Here is an 18542-nt window from a genome sequence, read left to right on the forward strand (position 1 = left end):
CAAGATGTGCGGACACCTGAGGGACTAAGGGAGAGCTATTTCCCAACAGTGGAAGTTCAAACACATCTCTGCAATCTACCCATCTCTCTCCAATCCTGCTTGAGTATTTGCTTCTAGACGGATTTCTTTTTTATATATATATATATTTTATTTTATTTTTTAACTTACAATATTGTATTGGTTTTGCCATATATCAACATGAATCCACCACAGGTATACACGTGTTCCCCAACCTGAACCCTCCTTCCTCCTCCCTCCCGGTACCATCCCTCTGGGTCGTCCCAGAGCACCAGCCCCAAGACGGATTTCTTAATAGCACCATTGTGACAGCTTTAGAAACAGTTATCACTACAGCCTCTTCCCAGGCATTTTTCCATACAGTAGCTGGAATAGGGGTTTCCCAGGTGGCACAGTGGTAAAAAAGAATCTGCCTGCCAACGCAGGAGACACAGGAGACGTGGGTTCGATCCCTCGGTCAGGAAAATCCCCTGGAGTAGGAAATGACAACCCACTCATCTTCTTGCCTAGGAAATCCCATGGACGGGCTATCGTCCATAGGGTCGCAGAGAATCAGACCTGAATGAGTGATGGAACATGCGCGCACGCGCACACACGCAGAAACAGCCCGAATGCACCTCGTAAACACAAACCTCATCAGCGCTCTCGGTCCAGCCTTCGGGGTCATCCGCCGCGCTCCGGATGAAGCCAGCCCTCCTCAGCCAGCGCCACGAGGCCCTGAAGGAAGCAGGTCTGCCCCTACCTACGGGCTCTTCCATCGCCTCTTCTAAGATGCTTTCCTTTAGCCGCACTAAACTTCTCTCATTCCCTAAAAGGCAGGCCAAACAGGGGTGGCCCCGGGTTGAATACCAACTACAAAATGCGTCTGTTATGGCCCCCACGATAAGTTTTAAAAACATTTCGGCCATTTCACATTTATGAAATATGAATATTAAGCTCCTCTTTAAAAATCAGGGCGTCTGGCAACAGTTGGCTGCGTCCCAACCTGACAACGCTGGGCTGCAGTTGAGTTTCTACTGATCCCTTTAGACGAAGCCTGGGTTCTCTGGCTGCCACGCCGCTCCAGCTCTCCCCTCTTTACGCTTGTACATTATCCACCTGACTTCGGTTCCAAGCATCAGGCTGTGTTCGCCTTGGTCTGGGACACTCTTCAGTCCTCCAACTTCTTCAGTCTCGGACTATCACTCACTCTCCAGATGAAGACAGGAAGTCTTCCCGGACCACCACCAACCCCAGTTAGGATCAGGCGATCCACTGTATGACACCCATCCACTGAGGCCTCCACTATCATCCTGTCTGTCGTCTGTGGGTCTCTGTATTACTCCACACACCAATCACCCAAGACTGTGATTTTCTGTTTACAAGTCTGTACCCTGCCCCAGACTTTTAGGTCCTAAGAGAGTGACACTAACTGGCTTGTATCCCATTGCATGCCAGTGCCTACGAAGGCCCAATGCATAGTAGGAGCTCAATAAACCCTTGTTAAATAAATTAATAAAGCCATTGGGAATGGCTAATTCAAAATACTGAAGGTGGCGATGTATTCATATTTTTATGCACTTATTTATTTTAAAACTTTGGACCTCTGAATTGTCATTCTCCTCCCCCCAGAAAACTGAAATAACTACCTGCGTAATAGGGATGAAACAAGTAACAGGCAATGTGCTAATAAGCACTTCACATTGATTAGTTCATTTAATCCTTACAGTAGCCCTTTGAGCTAAGTACTTCCTTTATTACTATCTGGCAGATGAGGAAACTAGTAACTTAGGAGATTAAGTAACTGACCCAGGGTTACAAGACTGGTAAATGCCTGGTGGGACTCAAACCCACGCCCATCAAAACCCCAAAGCCAAAATTCTTAACCATACACAATTTATAAATGTGAGATTTTTGATGCGCCCTGGATGATAAGAGACCACGTGTGGTAAGGACAAACCAGAGAACTATTTTCAGGCTGTTGAAAGTATAGTTCTGCTCCTGGCATTAGCTGTTCAACCTTGGCTAAGAAGCAGCTCTTATTCTCTACATCAGCACAGTAAACTGTAGAGATAAGATGATGCCAACTTCTCTCCTGGAGGTGGGAGGAGAAGGGGATGACAGAGGATGAGATGGTGGGATGGCATCACCGACTCAATGCACATGAGTTTGGGTGAACTCCAGGAGTTGGTGACGGACAGGGAGGCCTGGCGTGCTGTGGTCCATGGGGTTGCAAAGAGTTGGACACGACTAAGCGACTGAACTGAACTGAACTCTCAAGAGACTTGAGAGCACAGGCCACCAACTAGCAACATAATGCAGACAGCCCTTCTCTTTGGCTATTTGTACATGCTTTTCACAATCAGCTTTTACTGGCTGAAGGAGTTAAAAGGCAAGAGAAAGTTCTTACATGCACAAGAAGCTTTCTGGCTTTATGACCATTACACCAAATCACACAGATCCAGGGCAGTGACACAATCTTTAACCTCAGGTCACAAATAGGAAAATAAAGGTACTGAGCAATAAGGCCAAGCGTAAAGCATAAAGTTAACTTCATATTCCTCAGGCTGCCCAGAAACCCACCTTGCCTCCCTGTGTGAGCTGAGCCCAAGCTCTCAAAGGCAAGCGGTGGTGGTGGCTTAGTCGCTCATTCGTGTCGGACTCTTTGTGACCCTATGGACTGTAGCCCACCAGGCTCCTCTGTCCATAGGACTCTCCAGGAAGAATACTGGAGTGGGTTGCCATTTCCTTCTCCACTCAAAGCCAAGTACTGGTAGGTCATGTCTATGAAATTCTACACATATCCTGCAGATGGATGAATTCTTCCAAGGAGCAGGAAAAGAATCAGAAATGTCACCAAGTCACACCAAATACAACGTGATGGTCCATCTGGTTTTTCCAGGTGGAATTCCTGCCCCTTCTTTGCACCAAGTCAAACCTTCTTTAAATGGTTTCTTTAAAAATGTCTCACTAAGAATCTTGCAACCTTTTTTTTTTTCCAAATCTTGTAACTTTTTAAGCCAAATTCTAGAACCAATCCAGGGCCCACCAGGCCACAAAGTGTTCAAGTTTCAACTTATTTCAATCTCTATATTTTTTTCCTAGGCATTATAATTTCTTTTCTCAAGAACTTGAGAAAAAATTGTATATGGACATCATAGATTCACTAACTGACTAAAGTTAGAACTGAAATTTCTACAGTTTTTAATGGGCATCCCCCGTGGCTCAGTTGGTAAAGAATCTGCCAGCAATGTGGGAGACCTGGGTTCGATACCTGGGTTGGGAAGAGCTCCTGAGAAGAGAAAGGCATTTTAAGAGTTTTTAACATTTATTCCTACGTATACATATATGGATGCTTTTCTGAGCTTTCATTCTAAAAATATAGATTTTATTTCTGAGGATGGCTCCCATTTGATGATGTAGAGGCACTTGAAATTTTATTTCAGAAAACACTGGCTTAACTTTATTGCTTCCAATCTATTGAGTATACTCACCAAAAAGTGGTCTTAAAGGGCCTTCAGTAATGTATTCTTGACTACACTGCCATATGTAGTTATTAGAATATATGATATTTATATAAAATATGAAATAAAAGTATTAGTATTTAAGTTAGATTGAAAGTTTCTCTAGGGCAAGGAATATATTCTATCAGTTAGTTCAGTTACTAGTTGTGTCCGACTCTTTGCAACCCCATGGACTGCAGCACGCCAGGCCTCCCTGTCCATTACCAAATCCCACAGTTTATTCAGACTCATGTCCACTGAGTCGGTGATGCCATCCAACCATCTCATCCTCTGTCATCCCCTTCTCCTCCCGCCTTTGATCCTTCCCAGCATCAAGGTCTTTTCCAATGAATCAGTTCTTCGAATCAGGTGGCCAAAGTACTGGAGTTTCAGCTTCAGCATCAGTCCTTCCAATTAATATTCAGAATTATTTCCTTTAGGATGGACTGCTTGGATCTCCCTGCTGTCCAAGGGACTCTCAAGAGTCTTCTCCAACACCACAGTTCAAAAGCATCAATTCTTTGGTGCTCAGCTTTCTTTATGGGCCAACTCTCATATCCATACATGACTACTGGAAAAACCATAGCTTTGACTACAGGGACTTTTGTTGGCAAAGTAATGTCTCTGCTTTTCAATATGCTATCTAGGTTGGTCATAACTTTCCTTCCAAGGAGTAAGCATCTTTTAATTTCATGGTTGCAGTCACCATCTGCAGTGATTTTGGAGCCCAAAAAATAAAGTCTGACACTGTTTCCATTGTTTCCCCATCTATTTGCCATGAACTGATGGGATTGGATGCCAGGATCTTACTTTTCTGACTGTTGAGCTTTAAGCAACTTTTTCACTCTCTTCTTCCAGTTCAGTTCCATCAAGAGGCTCTTTAGTTCTTCTTCACTTTCTGCCATAAGGGTGGTATCATCTGTGTATCCGAGGTTATTGATATTTCTCCCAGCAATCTTGATTACAGCTTGTGCTTCATCCAGCCCAGCATTTTGCATGACGTACTCTGCATATAAGTTAAATAAGGAGGGTGACGATATACAGCCTTGACGTACTCCATTCCTGATTTGGAACCAATGTGTTGTTCCATGTCCAGTTCTAACTTTTGATTCCTGACCTGCATACAGATTTCTCAGGAGGAAGGTCAGGTGGTCTGATATTCCCGTCTCTTTAAGAATTTCCACAGTTTGTTGTCATCCACACAATCAAGGTTTTGGCATGGCTATACTTAAAAGCACAATGCACTGCACAATACAGGAACTCATGAAACGCCTATTAAATCAGGAATTCATGAACAACGGGCCATAGCTATTGAACCTCAAGTCTAAAGCTGGCTTCTTAGGCCTTTTAACTGCTTTCTTCATAAATAAGAATGGTGCTAACAATGCTTCCTGTGCCTGTGATTTTAAACAGAAATTTTACAAATGATAGTGCACATGTAAGTTGTTTGAGCTAAATTCTGAACTTACTTTACTAAAATAGGTCTACTTCCTGAACTGTTAAAATTAAAATCAAATTTAAATTTGCACCTAAGATGGAAAAAAGAGGTTTTAAAGACTGTCAAGCAGCCTAAGCCAGCACAGAACTTATTTCCAAAGACGTGTGCCAATAACAACCTTCTGTTATTTGAAATCCTATGACCACAGAGGAAATATGTAAGATCCATAGCTCTGCACCTTTGGGTGAGGAAGAGATGATTTCAATTCGGAACACTAAATATCAGACCCAGAAACACGAGTTTTTACCCAGAGCAGTCAGGGACATATAATCAATCTTGTCTTAGCTGAAGGACCTGAACTCAGATAACTGGAACACAGGACATTCAGGAGACCAGAGACCGTGGCTCAAAATCAAGTAACACACCTAGATCATCCAACTGGATCCTCACACCGACCCTCAGCAGTGGACAAAGTGGACCCACGTTTTACAGATGAGAGCACAGGATGTCCAGAAAAGGTCGCGTCCCAAGGCCACCTTGATGGGAAGGAGACTTAGAAGCAGGCTTCATTGCCTAGTTTCCAAGTATCCGAGCTGTGGTTACTTTCCATCCCGCCTCTGCAATCACCCTTCGCGGGTGTGTTATCCTCTCCGGCTGGCAGAAAACGGGCAGGAAGGCGTGCGGAGCTGGGCAAGGACGAAAGACCAGAGTGCAGGGAATTTCCACCGCTTCCCGGCTCTCGCCCACACCCGGGCACCTCGGGCAGCCACTGGGCTGAGCCCCGCGCTTCCACCCGAAGCCAGTCCGGGGCGAGGGACGGGTGGAGGGGGAGTGGCGATCCGGGAACCGGGGAGCCTTTTTCACCAGCAGGGAGAGCTCTCCAAGTTGGGGGGGTGGGGGGGCAGAAAAGGGCGAAAGAACTATCTCACCCACAGAGGGGCGAGGGCGCCAGGAGAAGCACGAAGGTGAGGAGCCCCGGATAGGAGGGTGACCCTTCGCCCACGGCCTCGGCTCACAGGGGTGCCGAGGGCTGGGCGGAGAAGTTGGGGGGGCTCGCAGGGGTTGCGAGGCGCGCTCGGTCCCCGAGACCCTCCCTGGGCGCGGTGCCAGGTCCCCCCCTCGACCCCCGAGCAGCCCGGGTGGAAACCCACGCCTGCGCGCGCGGGCAGCCGAGACAGCGGGCTCCGGGCGCCCGCGGGCATCCGCGTAACTTCCCGGGCCCCCTCCCACGCCCCCACCCGCGCCCGCGCCCCGCGCGCCCGTCGGCGGCCGCGGCACCCACCTGCGCGGCGGCGGGCGCAGCCCGGGACGGAAGCGCGAGCGGCGGGCGGAGTTCGTCGCGAGGCTCCGGCACCCGGGGCGGGGACAGGCCGAGCGCGCGGCGGCGGCGGGGGCGGCGGGGGCTCCCGGTGACTCCGCCCGCCGCGCGCACTCCGCTCCGGGGAGCGGCTCCCGGGCCCGCCCCGCGCCTGTCCTCCCGCGCGCAGAGGGTTGCGGAACGCGGTCCCCGCGCGGTCGCGCGCCGCGTCCCTGGGGTCTCCCCGCGGGGGCCTCCGTCCCGGGGGTTCGCACTTACGCGGGGCCCGGAGGCGGCGGCCACCCGGGGCTCCCGCCCGGGGCACGAAGAGGGGTCAAGGCCGCGACCGAGAGGCTCCGGAGGCCCAAGGAGCCGCCAGGCGAGGTGGCCGGGCCGGCTGCCCGGAGCGAGGCCGCGGAAAATGTCCGACTGGCTCCTTTCGCCCGGCTCCGGGCTGGGACGACTGTTCCCGAAAGAGTTCAGGACCCCCTCGCCCTCCTCCTCCCGCCCCGGGTTAGGGACTCTTGCCAAGAAAGCGCGCGGAACCGGCGAACCGGGGCCACCGGGTGGACCCTGCGGGAAAAGTGCAGTCTCCTTTCCCGTGCACGTGCCTGGCCACCTGGTTCGCGCAGTCCCTCCCCGCACCCCTGGCCTTAGCGGGGAGCCCTTGCCTAGCGTGGCTTCCCACTTCTGTCCATCCTTTTTTTTTTTTTTTTTCCGAAACTCTTTTCATCCCGCACGACGCCAAGCGCGCACTCTATGACCACGTTCGCCCCTAAACTGCAGACACGGAACCCAGGAATCAACCCCTTTCCCTCCGCCCCACCCTCCACCAAAGCAGGACAAAACTGGGCGCCAGGGATCTGGAATGTTCCAGTCGGAAGGGTTTATATCCAAGTAGCCTCGCGAAGAGTCGGACACGACTGAGCGACTTCACTTTCACTTTTCACTTTCATGCATTGGAGAAGGAAATGGCAACCCACTCCAGTGTTCTTGCCTGGAGAATCCCAGGGATGGGGTAGCTTGGTGGGCTGCCGTCTGTGGGGTCGCACAGAGTCGGACACGACTGAAGCGACTTAGCAGCAGTAGCAGCAGCAGCCAGACGCTGTGCATTACTGACTCCCCACCCACCAGAGACACACACAAATTAACAGACGCCTTTAACTCAAGAGCCGCACTTTGCCATTGCCTTTGCCTCCCGGACTATAAAGAAAGCTGAGAGCCGGAGAATTGATGCTTTTGAACTGTGGTGTTGGAGAAGACTCTTGAGAGTCCCTTGGACTGCAAGGAGATCCAACCAGTCCATTCTAAAGGAGATCAGTCCTGGGTGTTCATTGGAAGGACTGATGCTGAAGCTGAAATTCCAATCCTTTGGCCACCTGATGCGAAGAACTGACTCGGAAAAGACCCTGATGCTGGGAAATATTGAAGGCAGGAGGAGAAGGGGATGACAGAGGATGAGATGGTTGGATGGCATCACCGACTCGATGGACATGAGTTTGGGTAAACTCCGGGAGTTGGTGATGGACAGGGAGGTCTGGCGTGCTGCAGTCCATGGTGTCGCAAAGAGTCAGACACAACTGAGCGACTGAACTGAAGACACTTTTTTGTCTCCTCTGCCCTGAGTTATTAACTGAAGCAAGGAGTTGGGATTCCCCACCCCCCCCACCCCCGCCTTAAATAAGTCAATCTAGGTGAGAAAAGAAGGAAATGGGGAGGGACTGGAGTCCTAAGTTTGTAGTGGTTGTTATTCTTAAGTTCAGTGCATTTGTAATGTCAAGGTCATTTTCCTGTCCAATGGGTTGACCACATTTTTACTTTAAAATGTAGGAGGACGTTTGGGACAACAGCACCAGTGTTACCTCTGGGCAGCCTTCTCTGACACCCTTGAGGTCCTACTAGACCCTGCCACGGCTTCAGCCGCGCTCATAGGGAGCCAGTGTGCCCGAGGAAGCCACCACCAAGTCTGGATGCCAGAGGGTTCCAGCCTCAGGGCGTTGCTGGTTGTACACAGTCCAGCCACTGATCGCTGAAGCCTGGCATGTACTTAGTGAGCCAGCTGCCAGCCCCACTTCAAAAGTGAGGAGAAGACTCCTTTGTCCCAGCCTCCGGGAACCGCTTGCCTGGGGTCCACTTTTGCGCTCTAGAAGCATCATCGTAAAACTGATCCTTAGTGTCCCAGTTTTGTTTTTTTTTGGAAAGACTGCTTCCTATTTAATTGTAAAATCTCCTTTCCTTCTCTTGTTTCCTGTAGTGTCCAAAAGGGTAAGCTTTTGAAAGTTCAAGAGGCTCAAAGAGACCTGTATAAAGTTGTTCTTTCTCTTCTCACTAGAAGAAACATCCTCTCTGAAATGGAACCTTATGCCATGTACATCCTTTCTGAATATGGTAATCCCCCTGTATGTAGTAGTTATCGTAATTTTATATAAAGAATACATACAATCTTGTGAAAAATGTCCAGGCAGCTAGTGGGGATAAAGAGTCCTGTTTTCCCCTGGGAAAAATTCTGGTAGGGAAAAAAAAAAAAAAAGAAGCTGAGCAAGTTCATTTGTCTGCAGCAGAATTGGTCTCAGGCTGTGTTAAAAGTTGGTGCAGATGGACATTTGTCCATAAACCTCCCGCTTCCTCAGTTGACCTTCACAGCAGTATTGGCCACCGAACCCTGCCGGTTCTCCGAGGCAGCCCCCCTCACAGCAAAGAGTCAGGGTCTTCAGATGCTGGTGCCTACAACTGCTGGTCTTGGAAAAGACAGTGTCTTAGAATTTTGGGCACAAGTAACAGAGTAAATGAAGATCCATGGAGAATCTTTCTCATACTCCTTAGTTTTAGACTTTTCCGGGAGTCATTTCATTGTAAAGTTGGGTCCAGTGGTCAAAACTCAACCTGGGCAGTTGCAGGAATGTGCTGGCCTGTAGGTTTCCCTGAAAAGAAATAAAAATGCACCCTTCCTCATTACACAGCGCTTCCAATAAAATCTAAGAGTTCCCAACTTTTATTGAGAACAGAAAGGTACATCCAAATGGTATAACAAGCTTCAAATTGGTTGTATCAAGCAGTCAACTTTGCTTATGCACATTCAGAATGACAAGAGAAAAAATATTAATTTCAATTTGAAAGTCGTCAAAAAGCACCTTGTGGGCCACTTAATGAATAGCCTCATGTTAAATTAGTAATATATGTTTGTTCTTTCACAAGTAAATTTTCCTCTGAAATACAGACATCAGTCATGGAGTCAATTATCTTGCACAGCATGTGCTATAAAAGCACATAAAAGAAATAATATACTGCATTGCTTATTTGAAAGTAATCAGGAATACCATGAACACTGGCATGCCTTTAATTTCATGGTGTTAAGAAAAAACTATAGGAGTATGAAGTAGCAAACCCTTTCCTCTCTGTGTACTAATTAAATTACCTATTGTGATATACATAGGAGGAAACTTTTTTTTTCCCCATTAACTGCCAGAAATACCAGCGGACTGTTTTCTTGTCTTCCTCTACTAACCCCTGTAGAGGGAATGTGAACATGAAGTTTCCTTTGAAAACAAAGGGGTCACCACACTCTGACCAGCTGTGAAGTATGCAGAAGACCAAGGCTAGAAATGGCATTCTAAGTACATAAATTATCATTTGAATGAGGCTAGACTTCTAAGGGGTGGCTCAGCAGCAAAAGAACTGACCTAGAATGCAGGAGATTGGGTCCAGAAAATCCCCTGGAAGAGGGCATGGCAACCCACTCCAGTATTCTTAGCAGAAGATTCCATGGACAGAGGAGCCTACTGGACTATGTACGTTTCATGGGGTCACAAAGAGTCGGACACAAGTGAGGCAACTGACCACCACACACAGACTTTTAAGAAATTTATGCATCAAACAGATCTCAAGATGTAAAAAGTGCAAAAGAAGTAGTTTGTTGTTGTTCAGTCCCTAAGTCATGTCTGACTCTTTGAGACCCCCATGACCTGCTGCATGCCAGGCATCCCTGTCCTTTACTATCTCCCAGAGTTTGCTTAAATTCATGTCCATTGAGTCAGTGATGCCATCCAACCATCTCTGTCGTCCCCTTCTCCTCCTGCCCTCAATCTTTCCCAGCATCAGGGTCTTTTCCGGTGAGTTGGTTCTTCATATCAGATGGTCAAAGTATTGGAGCTTCAGCTTCAACATCAGTCCTTCCAATGAATATTCAAGGTTGATCTCCTTTAGGACTGACTGGTTTGATATCCTTGCTGTCCACAGGACTCTCAAGAGTCTTCTCAAGCACCACAGTGCAAAAGCATGAAGTCTTTGGCTCTCAGCCTTCTTTGGAGAAGGCAATGGCACCCCACTCCAGTACTCTTGCCTGAAAAATCCCATGGACGGAGGAGCCTAGTAGGCTGCCCCATGATGTCCCTAAGAGTCGGACACGACTGAGCGACTTCACTTTCACTTTTCACTTTCATGCATTGGAGAAGGAAATGGCAACCCACTCCAGTGTTCTTGCCTGGAGAATCCCAGGGACGGGGGAGCCTGATGGGCTGCCCCACCAAGGGTCGCACAGAGTCTGACACGACTGAGTGACTTAGCAGTAGCAGTAGCAACAGCCTTCTTTATGGTCCAACTTTTACATGGGACATGTCTCTTGGAAAAACCATGGCTTTGACTGTCTGGACCTTCATTAGCAAAATGTCTCTGCTTTATAATACCCTTTCTAGGTTTGCCATAGCTTTCCTTCCAAGGAGCAAGTGTCTTTTGATTTCGTGGCTGCAGTCACTGTCTGCAGTGATTTCGGAGCCCAAGAAAATGTAAGGTTCTAACTGTTGCTTCTTAACCTGCATAAAGATTTCTCAGGAGACAAGTAAGGTGGTCTGGCATTCTAGTCTCTTAAAGAATTTTCCACAGTTGGTTGTGATCCACACAGTCAAATGCTTTGGCATAGTCAATGAAGCAGAAGTAGATGTTTTTCTGGAATTCTCTTGCTTTATCTATAATCCAACAGATGTTGACGATTTGATCTCTGGTTCCTTTGCTTTTTCTAAATCCAGCTTGTACATCTGGAAGTTCTCAGTTCATGTACTGCTGAAGTCTAGCTTAAAGGATTTTGAGCATAACCTTACCTGTGAAATGAGTGCAGTTGTGCAGTAGTTTGAACATTCTTTGGTGTTGCCCTTCTTTGGGATTGGAATGAAAACTGACCTTTTCCAGTCCTGTGGCCACTGCTGAATTTTCCAAATTTGCTGACATATTGAGTGCAGCACTTTAACAGCATCATGTTTTAGGATTTGAAATGGCTCAGCTGGAATTCCATGACCTCCAGTAGCTTGGTTTTTAGTCAAACTTCATTGATGGAATGCAAATGTGAAACCCTTCTCTGTTTTCTCAGGCCAACTCCCACTCTCCCTTCTTTCACTGCCTGCTGCTGCTGCTGCTAAGTTGCTTCAGTCGTGTCCGACTCTGTGCGACCCCACAGACAGCAGCCCACCAGGCTCCCCAGTCCCTGGGATTCTCCAGGCAAGAACACTGAGGTGGGTTGCCATTTCCTTCTCCAATGCATGAAAGTGAAAAGTGAAAGTGAAGTCGCTCAGTCGTGTCCGACTCTTAGCGACCTCATGGACTGAAGCCTACCAAGTTCATCCGTTCATGGGATTTTCCAGGCAAGAGTACTGGAGTGGGGTGCCATTGCCTTTCACTGCCTGATGCACACATAAATAAAATGCCAAAATATTTTGCAGCAAGCTCTGCCAGGTTAGGTACACAGAGCCTTCTTGAATATCTTACTCTATCTTGTGGCACTTTATTATTTTTTTTTTATTTATTTTATTTTTAAACTTTACAATATTGTATTGGTCTTGTGGCACTTTAACATAGACTTGAAATAATTTTTAAGAAGAATATTTTGATAGCTTCCCAGAGAGTAGAATGGATTATCATTATGGTATAAAGGGGCATCATTCATTTTTAATTCTTGGCTCTACAGGTGTTCCCTGCCGGAGCTGTGGTTGACACTTAAAGGGCCTAATTATGATTCATATATGCACCACGTTCCCTAGAAACTGGTCCATCTAATTTCACACAATCCCTTTATTCATAGGACAAAAATAAATTTCAGTCTTAGTGGCTAAGCATAGCGATTCTTTTTTGCTTTGGTTTGTTTTTGATTAATTTTCATTATGAGTGAGTGAGTGAAGTCATTCAGTTGTGTCCGACTCTTTGTGACCCCATGAACGGTAGCCTACCAGGCGCCTCCATCCATGGGATTTTCTGGGCAAGAATACTGGAGTGGGTTGCCATTTCCTTCTCCAGATTTTCCCGACCCAGGGCTTGAACCCAGGTCTCCCGCATTGTAGGCAGACGCTTTACTGTCTGAGCCACCAGGGAAGTCCTAGAAACTGGTCCGTCTAATTTCACACAATCCCTTTATTCATAGGACAAAAATAAATTTCAGTCTTAGTGGCTAAGCATAGCGATTCTTTTTTGCTTTGGTTTGTTTTTGATTAATTTTCATTATAGTTTCTTTAAAATGTTGCGTTAGTTTCTACAGCAAAGTGAACCCGCCATACGTATGCATGTATCTCCCCTCTTTTGGATTTTCTTCCCATTTCGGTCACCCCAGAGCACTGAGGAGCAGTCCCTGAGCCACAGAGTAGGTTCTCCTTATTCATCTATTTTATACATGGTGGTATTTGTTTATCAACCCCAATCCCCCCACTTGAATACGTACAGTGATTCTTGATCCTGACTGCACAATGAAATTATCTGGGGCACTTCAAATTCTCCGCAACTCTGCTTCAGACCAAATAATCAAGACTATCTGGGAGTGGGGTGTGAGGATACATGTTCACTTATTTCTCTAAGTAGTTTTATGTGCAATCAGGGTAGAATGTAAACACCTTGCAAATAAAAATAAAGCATTCTTGTTTTATATGTTTAATATGCTATTTAATATGAGCTCATCTACCTATTAGGTGCAGTTTTGTTTTTTGTTTTGTTTTACTGCTTTTGAATCAAGAAAACTTCATTTGCTTTGACATGCTAAGTTTTTCATACCAGATTATGTTCTCTTTCCCCAGCTTTCTGGCTAAGATAGCAAGGCTGGCTCACAAAACCCATGGCCTACTCTCATTTTAGTGGGTTTGTTACTAAAATCAAAGACATAGATCACTGCAGGAAAACAGACTTGTGGGAAATTGAAACTTATAAGTCTTAAGTTCCTACAAGTAATACACTTAGCTATTAAACCATTATCCAATTTAATAGTTAAAAAACAGATACATGTTATAATTAATTCTCTCTGTAAAGTCCAAGGTTTAGAAACAAAATAATTACAAAGACAACCAGGATCATCAATTTTATGTAGAGTCAGTGCTAATGAAGAACCAAACATTTGATTCTAAAAAGAGTATTGAAATGCTACCAGTAATATCACATAAGTAGTTAATACTTTGAGTATGCTTGTGAAATGAAAATAAATCTGACCCCAAAGAGAAGAGGTAATAGATTTTATATGTACTATTATGATGTAAGCTATAAAAACTTTCCCCATACACAATTTAATATGATGGAGGGAGGTGGAATGGGGGGATATAAGAAGGAAATCAATTAATAGGAAATGGATTTACTGGGAAAGTTGAAGAGGCTAATAGTATTTGACTGGACGGTAGAGTTTACAAGGTCAACCAAGTCACAGAGGCTCAGTGAATACTGCTGTTCTCCACTGCCTTTTTTGGAAAGTTACTAGTAGGATGAGAAGTTGATATGGCAGAGACAAGGGCTGCGGTAGCCACTGAATCACTAGAAATTTCTGCAAATCAATGTCTCCAATACTGCTCCATAGACTTTGATTTTTTTTAAAACAAGAAATTAATTTAGGGAATTCCTCACCAGATAGAGTAATTTAATTTCCTAATTAAAAAGTGGATATCCCATGTATTTTTTTAAGTGAAAAATATACAGAATTATTAGTACATGTAGATGACGTTAGTAGGCTGAAAAGACTCTTCAAAAACACTTGAGTGTATGATCTCAATTTTGTTGAATAAGAAAAAAAATATATTGTACTTTTCTGGACTTTCCAAAATAAGTATGTAATACATTTATTGTTAGAAAAATGTTCAGTGTTATTTTTAAAAGACATAATCTATGGCCTTTTAAACAGAAATAGCATTCTGTTTCTTTTCAGTGACTTGAAAACTGAAAATGAAACACATTTGCTACACAAATAGCTTTCTTTCCCATCATATTTGTATTTTATTTTCATTTTGCAGCTGTAGATTTGCATCTCTATTTAAGTTCCTAGTGGGATGGAATTGGAGATTTGGTTTCAATAAGAAAAGCCTCCAATGTGTGAAGAATGACACAGACTTTTCAGTCATATTTAGAAGCAAAAGAAAACTTTGTAAAATGGAAAAGTTTTGCTTTTCAGCATAAATAGAAAAAAAAAGGTTTTCAAAGGAGCACACAGGAAGTCAGAACACCTGACTCTCAGTATCGTGCATATGTTGCTAACGAATTATGTGACACGCACATCGCTTCTCCTCTCCAGGTCTCAGTTTTTCCAAAACAGAGTGAGGGGTTGGCCTCGAGGCCTGAAAACTTTGTTCAAGAATAACATGAGATTACTTTGTGAAAGATGCACAAGCATTAACACGAAGAGATGCTTGGAGATTAGACCCCTATATTTCTGAAATACTGATGGCTACAACAAGCAACTCTTTTTAAATGCCAGCATTTTCTTGATGCTTGAGAAGCTGGGTACTAAACTCTGGCCCTTGTGGGAGGAGGCTGCTATGCTGGGAGGAGGCTCTGCTGAGTCCATCCTCCTGAGATGAAGGCCTGAACCTCCAGAAAGGACACCTGAGGCCTTGCACGCCTGAATACCTGAGGCAGGTCTGGGGGGATTGGTCAGAGGCGGCCACGTTGGTCCCAGCAGCAGAGCAATCAGAGAGAGAGAGATGGTCAGCGGTGGGGGGTTAAGGGGGTGGCGGTGTCACTGTGTTGGGGTACAGGAAGTAGACTCTGTGAATCATAATAGCAAATATTCACGTTTATTTTTCCTGTCTACATTGTATCTGGTTTCTCATCCCCATATCTTAGCTTTGCTGAGTTTTAGTGAATGCAGGGAAAGGCGTGGGTCATTGATTAGGTAGGAGCTGGCAGAGACGTGTGTAAACAGCTGCAGCAAAGGGGAAACAGTGCTGGTGTGACCTGCAGGGCAACCGGGGTTGCAGTGCAGATGGAGAGGCAAGGGGACCCCCGGCCATGGCCTGCAGGCCACGAAGTGGTCCTCGAATCGCCCGAGAAGGGGAACACGGCCAAAGGCAGCCCTTCCTGTCAATCCACGCAAGTGGAGGACTGGACTGTTGGTTTGACTACTTAAGAGAAGGCACTGGAAGGTGGGATTATTGATCACTGAGGAATTTGAGTTACAAGAGACAGCCTATTTGTGGAATGCTTTCTATGTGTCAGGCACCGTGCTATGTCCCTCATTTACTGCATTTTGCTGTCTTTCCAGAAAAGAAAATTAGAAAAATATACTCTCTCAAAGGATAGTTCTCATCCTTTCTTACCATGGCTGCTCCATGAGTCACCAATCCATACAAAGTACAAAGTGAAGTCGCTCAGTCGTGTCCGACTCTTTGTGACCCCATGGACTGTAGTCCCCCAGGCTCCTCCATTCATGGAATTTTCCAGGCAAGGGTACTGAAGTGGGGTGCCATTTCCTTCCCCAGGGGATGTTCCCGACCCAGGGATTGAAGCCGGGTCTCCCGCATTGCAGGCAGATGCTTTACTACCTGAGCTCCCTAATAGAATATGGATCAATCCATGGTATATATTAATAAGTATGTCGCTCTTGTTTTTTCAGTTTTTGCAGTTTTTAAAAATGCCATTGTGGTAGGCAGAACAATGTCTTTCAAAGATGTTTACACGCTAATCCCTGGAGCCCATGAGTATGTTACTTTATGTGGCAAAAGGGACGTTGCAGATGTGATTAAGGTTGGGGTTAGGGTTAGTAATGACTTAGGGAGATTTTCCTGGATTATCAGGGTGCTCCCAACCTAATCATATGAGTCCTTCAAAGTGGAAGGCAGGAAGGTTGGTCAGAAAGATTCAATGAGGGAAGAAGACTCAGTAGAGACGAGACAGGAGAATGACTCAACTGCTCCTTCGGAGTTGGAAGCCACGTGGGTCTGGAGGCTGAGAATGACTCCTGGCCGTCAGCCAGCAAGGAAACTTGTTCTAGGGTGCTCATTCCTACAATCCCAAGAGACTGCAGTCTGCCAGCAACATCAATGCTCAAGAATATGAAGGCTTCCGAGAGCCTCCAGAAAGGAACACGGCGCTCCAACACTTTGGGTTTCGGCCTGGTGAGACCCGCTTTGGACCTCTGACCTACAGATAAAACATTTGTGTCTTCCAAGGTGCTGAGTTTGCAGTAATTTTTTACATCAGCAATAGAAAAGCAGTACACTAGATGTTTTTTTCCATAACTAAAGGAATTAATTGAAGTACAGTTAATTTACAATATGTTAATTGCTCTTGTACAGCAAGGTGATTCAGCTATATATAATATTCTTTTTCATCAATCGTATTCTTTTCTGTTATGGTCTATCATAGCGTATTGAATATAGTTCCCTGTGCTGTAGAGTAGGACCTTGTTGTTTATCCAGTCTGTGTATAAAAGCTTACATCTGCTAACCCCACCTCCATCCCTCCCCAACCCCCTCCTGGTTGGCAACCACCAGTCTATGTATGTGATTCTTTTTCTGCTTCATAGGTAGGTTCGTTCGTGTCATATTTTAAATTCCACATATATCCACTTTTGCCTTTCTCTTTCTGACTTACTTCGTGTGATACTCTCTAGTTGCATCCATGCTGCTGAAACTGGCGTATTTCATTCCTTTTTGTGGCCGACTAGCATCCCATTGTGTGTATGAATCACGTCTTTCCCTGTTCCTCCGTCGATGGACAGTTAGGTGGTTTCCATGTCTTGGCTTGTGTGAATAGCGCTGTTGCTGATTTGCATCGTTTGTCCTCTGCACCAGTGGTGCTAGTTGAATATTAACTGATGTTATATGATCGTACCGGAGTGGATCAAGAATTTCACATCACACATGTATTTCCTCATAGGCCCAATATGACCCTCTTAGATCAAGTCCTTATTTGTTTTCAAATTTTCAGCTTGTGAAATGTATCACAACTTACCAAAGTATGTATAAAATGGACCTATACAGTTAAATATCGACAAAATAAACACATCTATTTTGAAAGAAAATAAAAATGGAGTTGGTATTGCTAACAGAGTCCTCTAAAATGGATCTGGGAGGCTGCTAAGGAAGTGAGATTTATGTGTATATCAGCTTGGATGGAACTTGACCTTCTGACTGAGTCATCAGAACACCTCCAGAAACTCACGATACTTGTTGAACTCTTACCCTAAAATAACTGATGACCATCGATCTACTTATCAGACTTCTCTGTTAAAACAACCTGTGATTTTTTTAAGCTGTTTTAAATATTTTCTGACTCAAGTCAGAGTCCGTGAACAATTCTAGCCAGGCAACATTCAACAACCTCACGGCTTTCTGTCTTTATAAGCCCTCGACTCTTTGTCTTCCTGGGAACATTCTTTCTGGGTTGCCCGAATCTGTCCCCTGAATTGCAATTCTTAAGACCCCAGATAAACCCTTTTTTTATTTGCAAACTTCTGCTTTATTTTTTAATACCACGCATGCCCCATTTAAGAAGTGGGATTTTGCCAAAATCTCAGAAAGGCCCCGTGTGGTCGTCCTCAGTCTCACCTGCCTGCCTTCCCCAGGAGTGAATAATACCCTGAACTTTACGCCATTCCCTTACTATTCCTTGTAGGTTTTCCACGTTTGTGTGTATTCCTCAATCAAAGTATAGTTGTTCATATGTCTTTGAAATTTATAAAACTAAAACATGCTAATAAAATAATTCACAAGACAATTTATATATGTATATACACATAAACATATAAATCTGTAACTGTATAATTAACAAAGTAATATATACAGTTCTTATAAGACAATTTATATATGCATACACACATAAATATATAAATACATTTAAGTGTGTATTATATAATTAGCAAGATTATATATAAAATTCTCTTGTGAATTGTCTTTTTTCTAGTCAGTGTTATGATCTGGTGGTTCTAACATGATGATGAAAGTGTGTGTGTTTGTGTGTGTGTGCGTGTGCTCAGTCACATCATTTGTGTCCGACTCTTTGCGACCCTATGAACTGTAACCCCCCAGGCTCCTCTGTTCATGGGATTCTCCAGGTAAGACTACTGGAGTGGGTTGCCAAG

At 45.1% G+C, this 18542-nt stretch overlaps 1 protein-coding gene across 12 annotated transcripts in view; it reads right to left on the reverse strand.

The window, feature by feature from the left end:
* PAM (peptidylglycine alpha-amidating monooxygenase) overlaps positions 1 to 6300 on the reverse strand; it is a 324946-nt gene extending 318646 nt beyond the window's left edge. For 7 of the 12 annotated variants that reach the window (XM_027545524.1, XM_027545523.1, XM_027545518.1 and 4 more), the window contains exon 1: positions 6221 to 6300. The gene's annotated coding sequence lies outside the window, so the exon portion shown is untranslated. The remainder of the gene's footprint in view (positions 1 to 6220) is intronic. The other 5 variants (XM_027545521.1, XM_027545519.1, XM_027545514.1 and 2 more) reach the window with 1 other exon arrangement.
* Positions 6301 to 18542: the final 12242 nt, after the last annotated feature.

This window comes from Bos indicus x Bos taurus, chromosome 7 (genome assembly GCF_003369695.1).
Source record: "Bos indicus x Bos taurus breed Angus x Brahman F1 hybrid chromosome 7, Bos_hybrid_MaternalHap_v2.0, whole genome shotgun sequence".
NCBI lineage: Eukaryota > Metazoa > Chordata > Mammalia > Artiodactyla > Bovidae > Bos > Bos indicus x Bos taurus.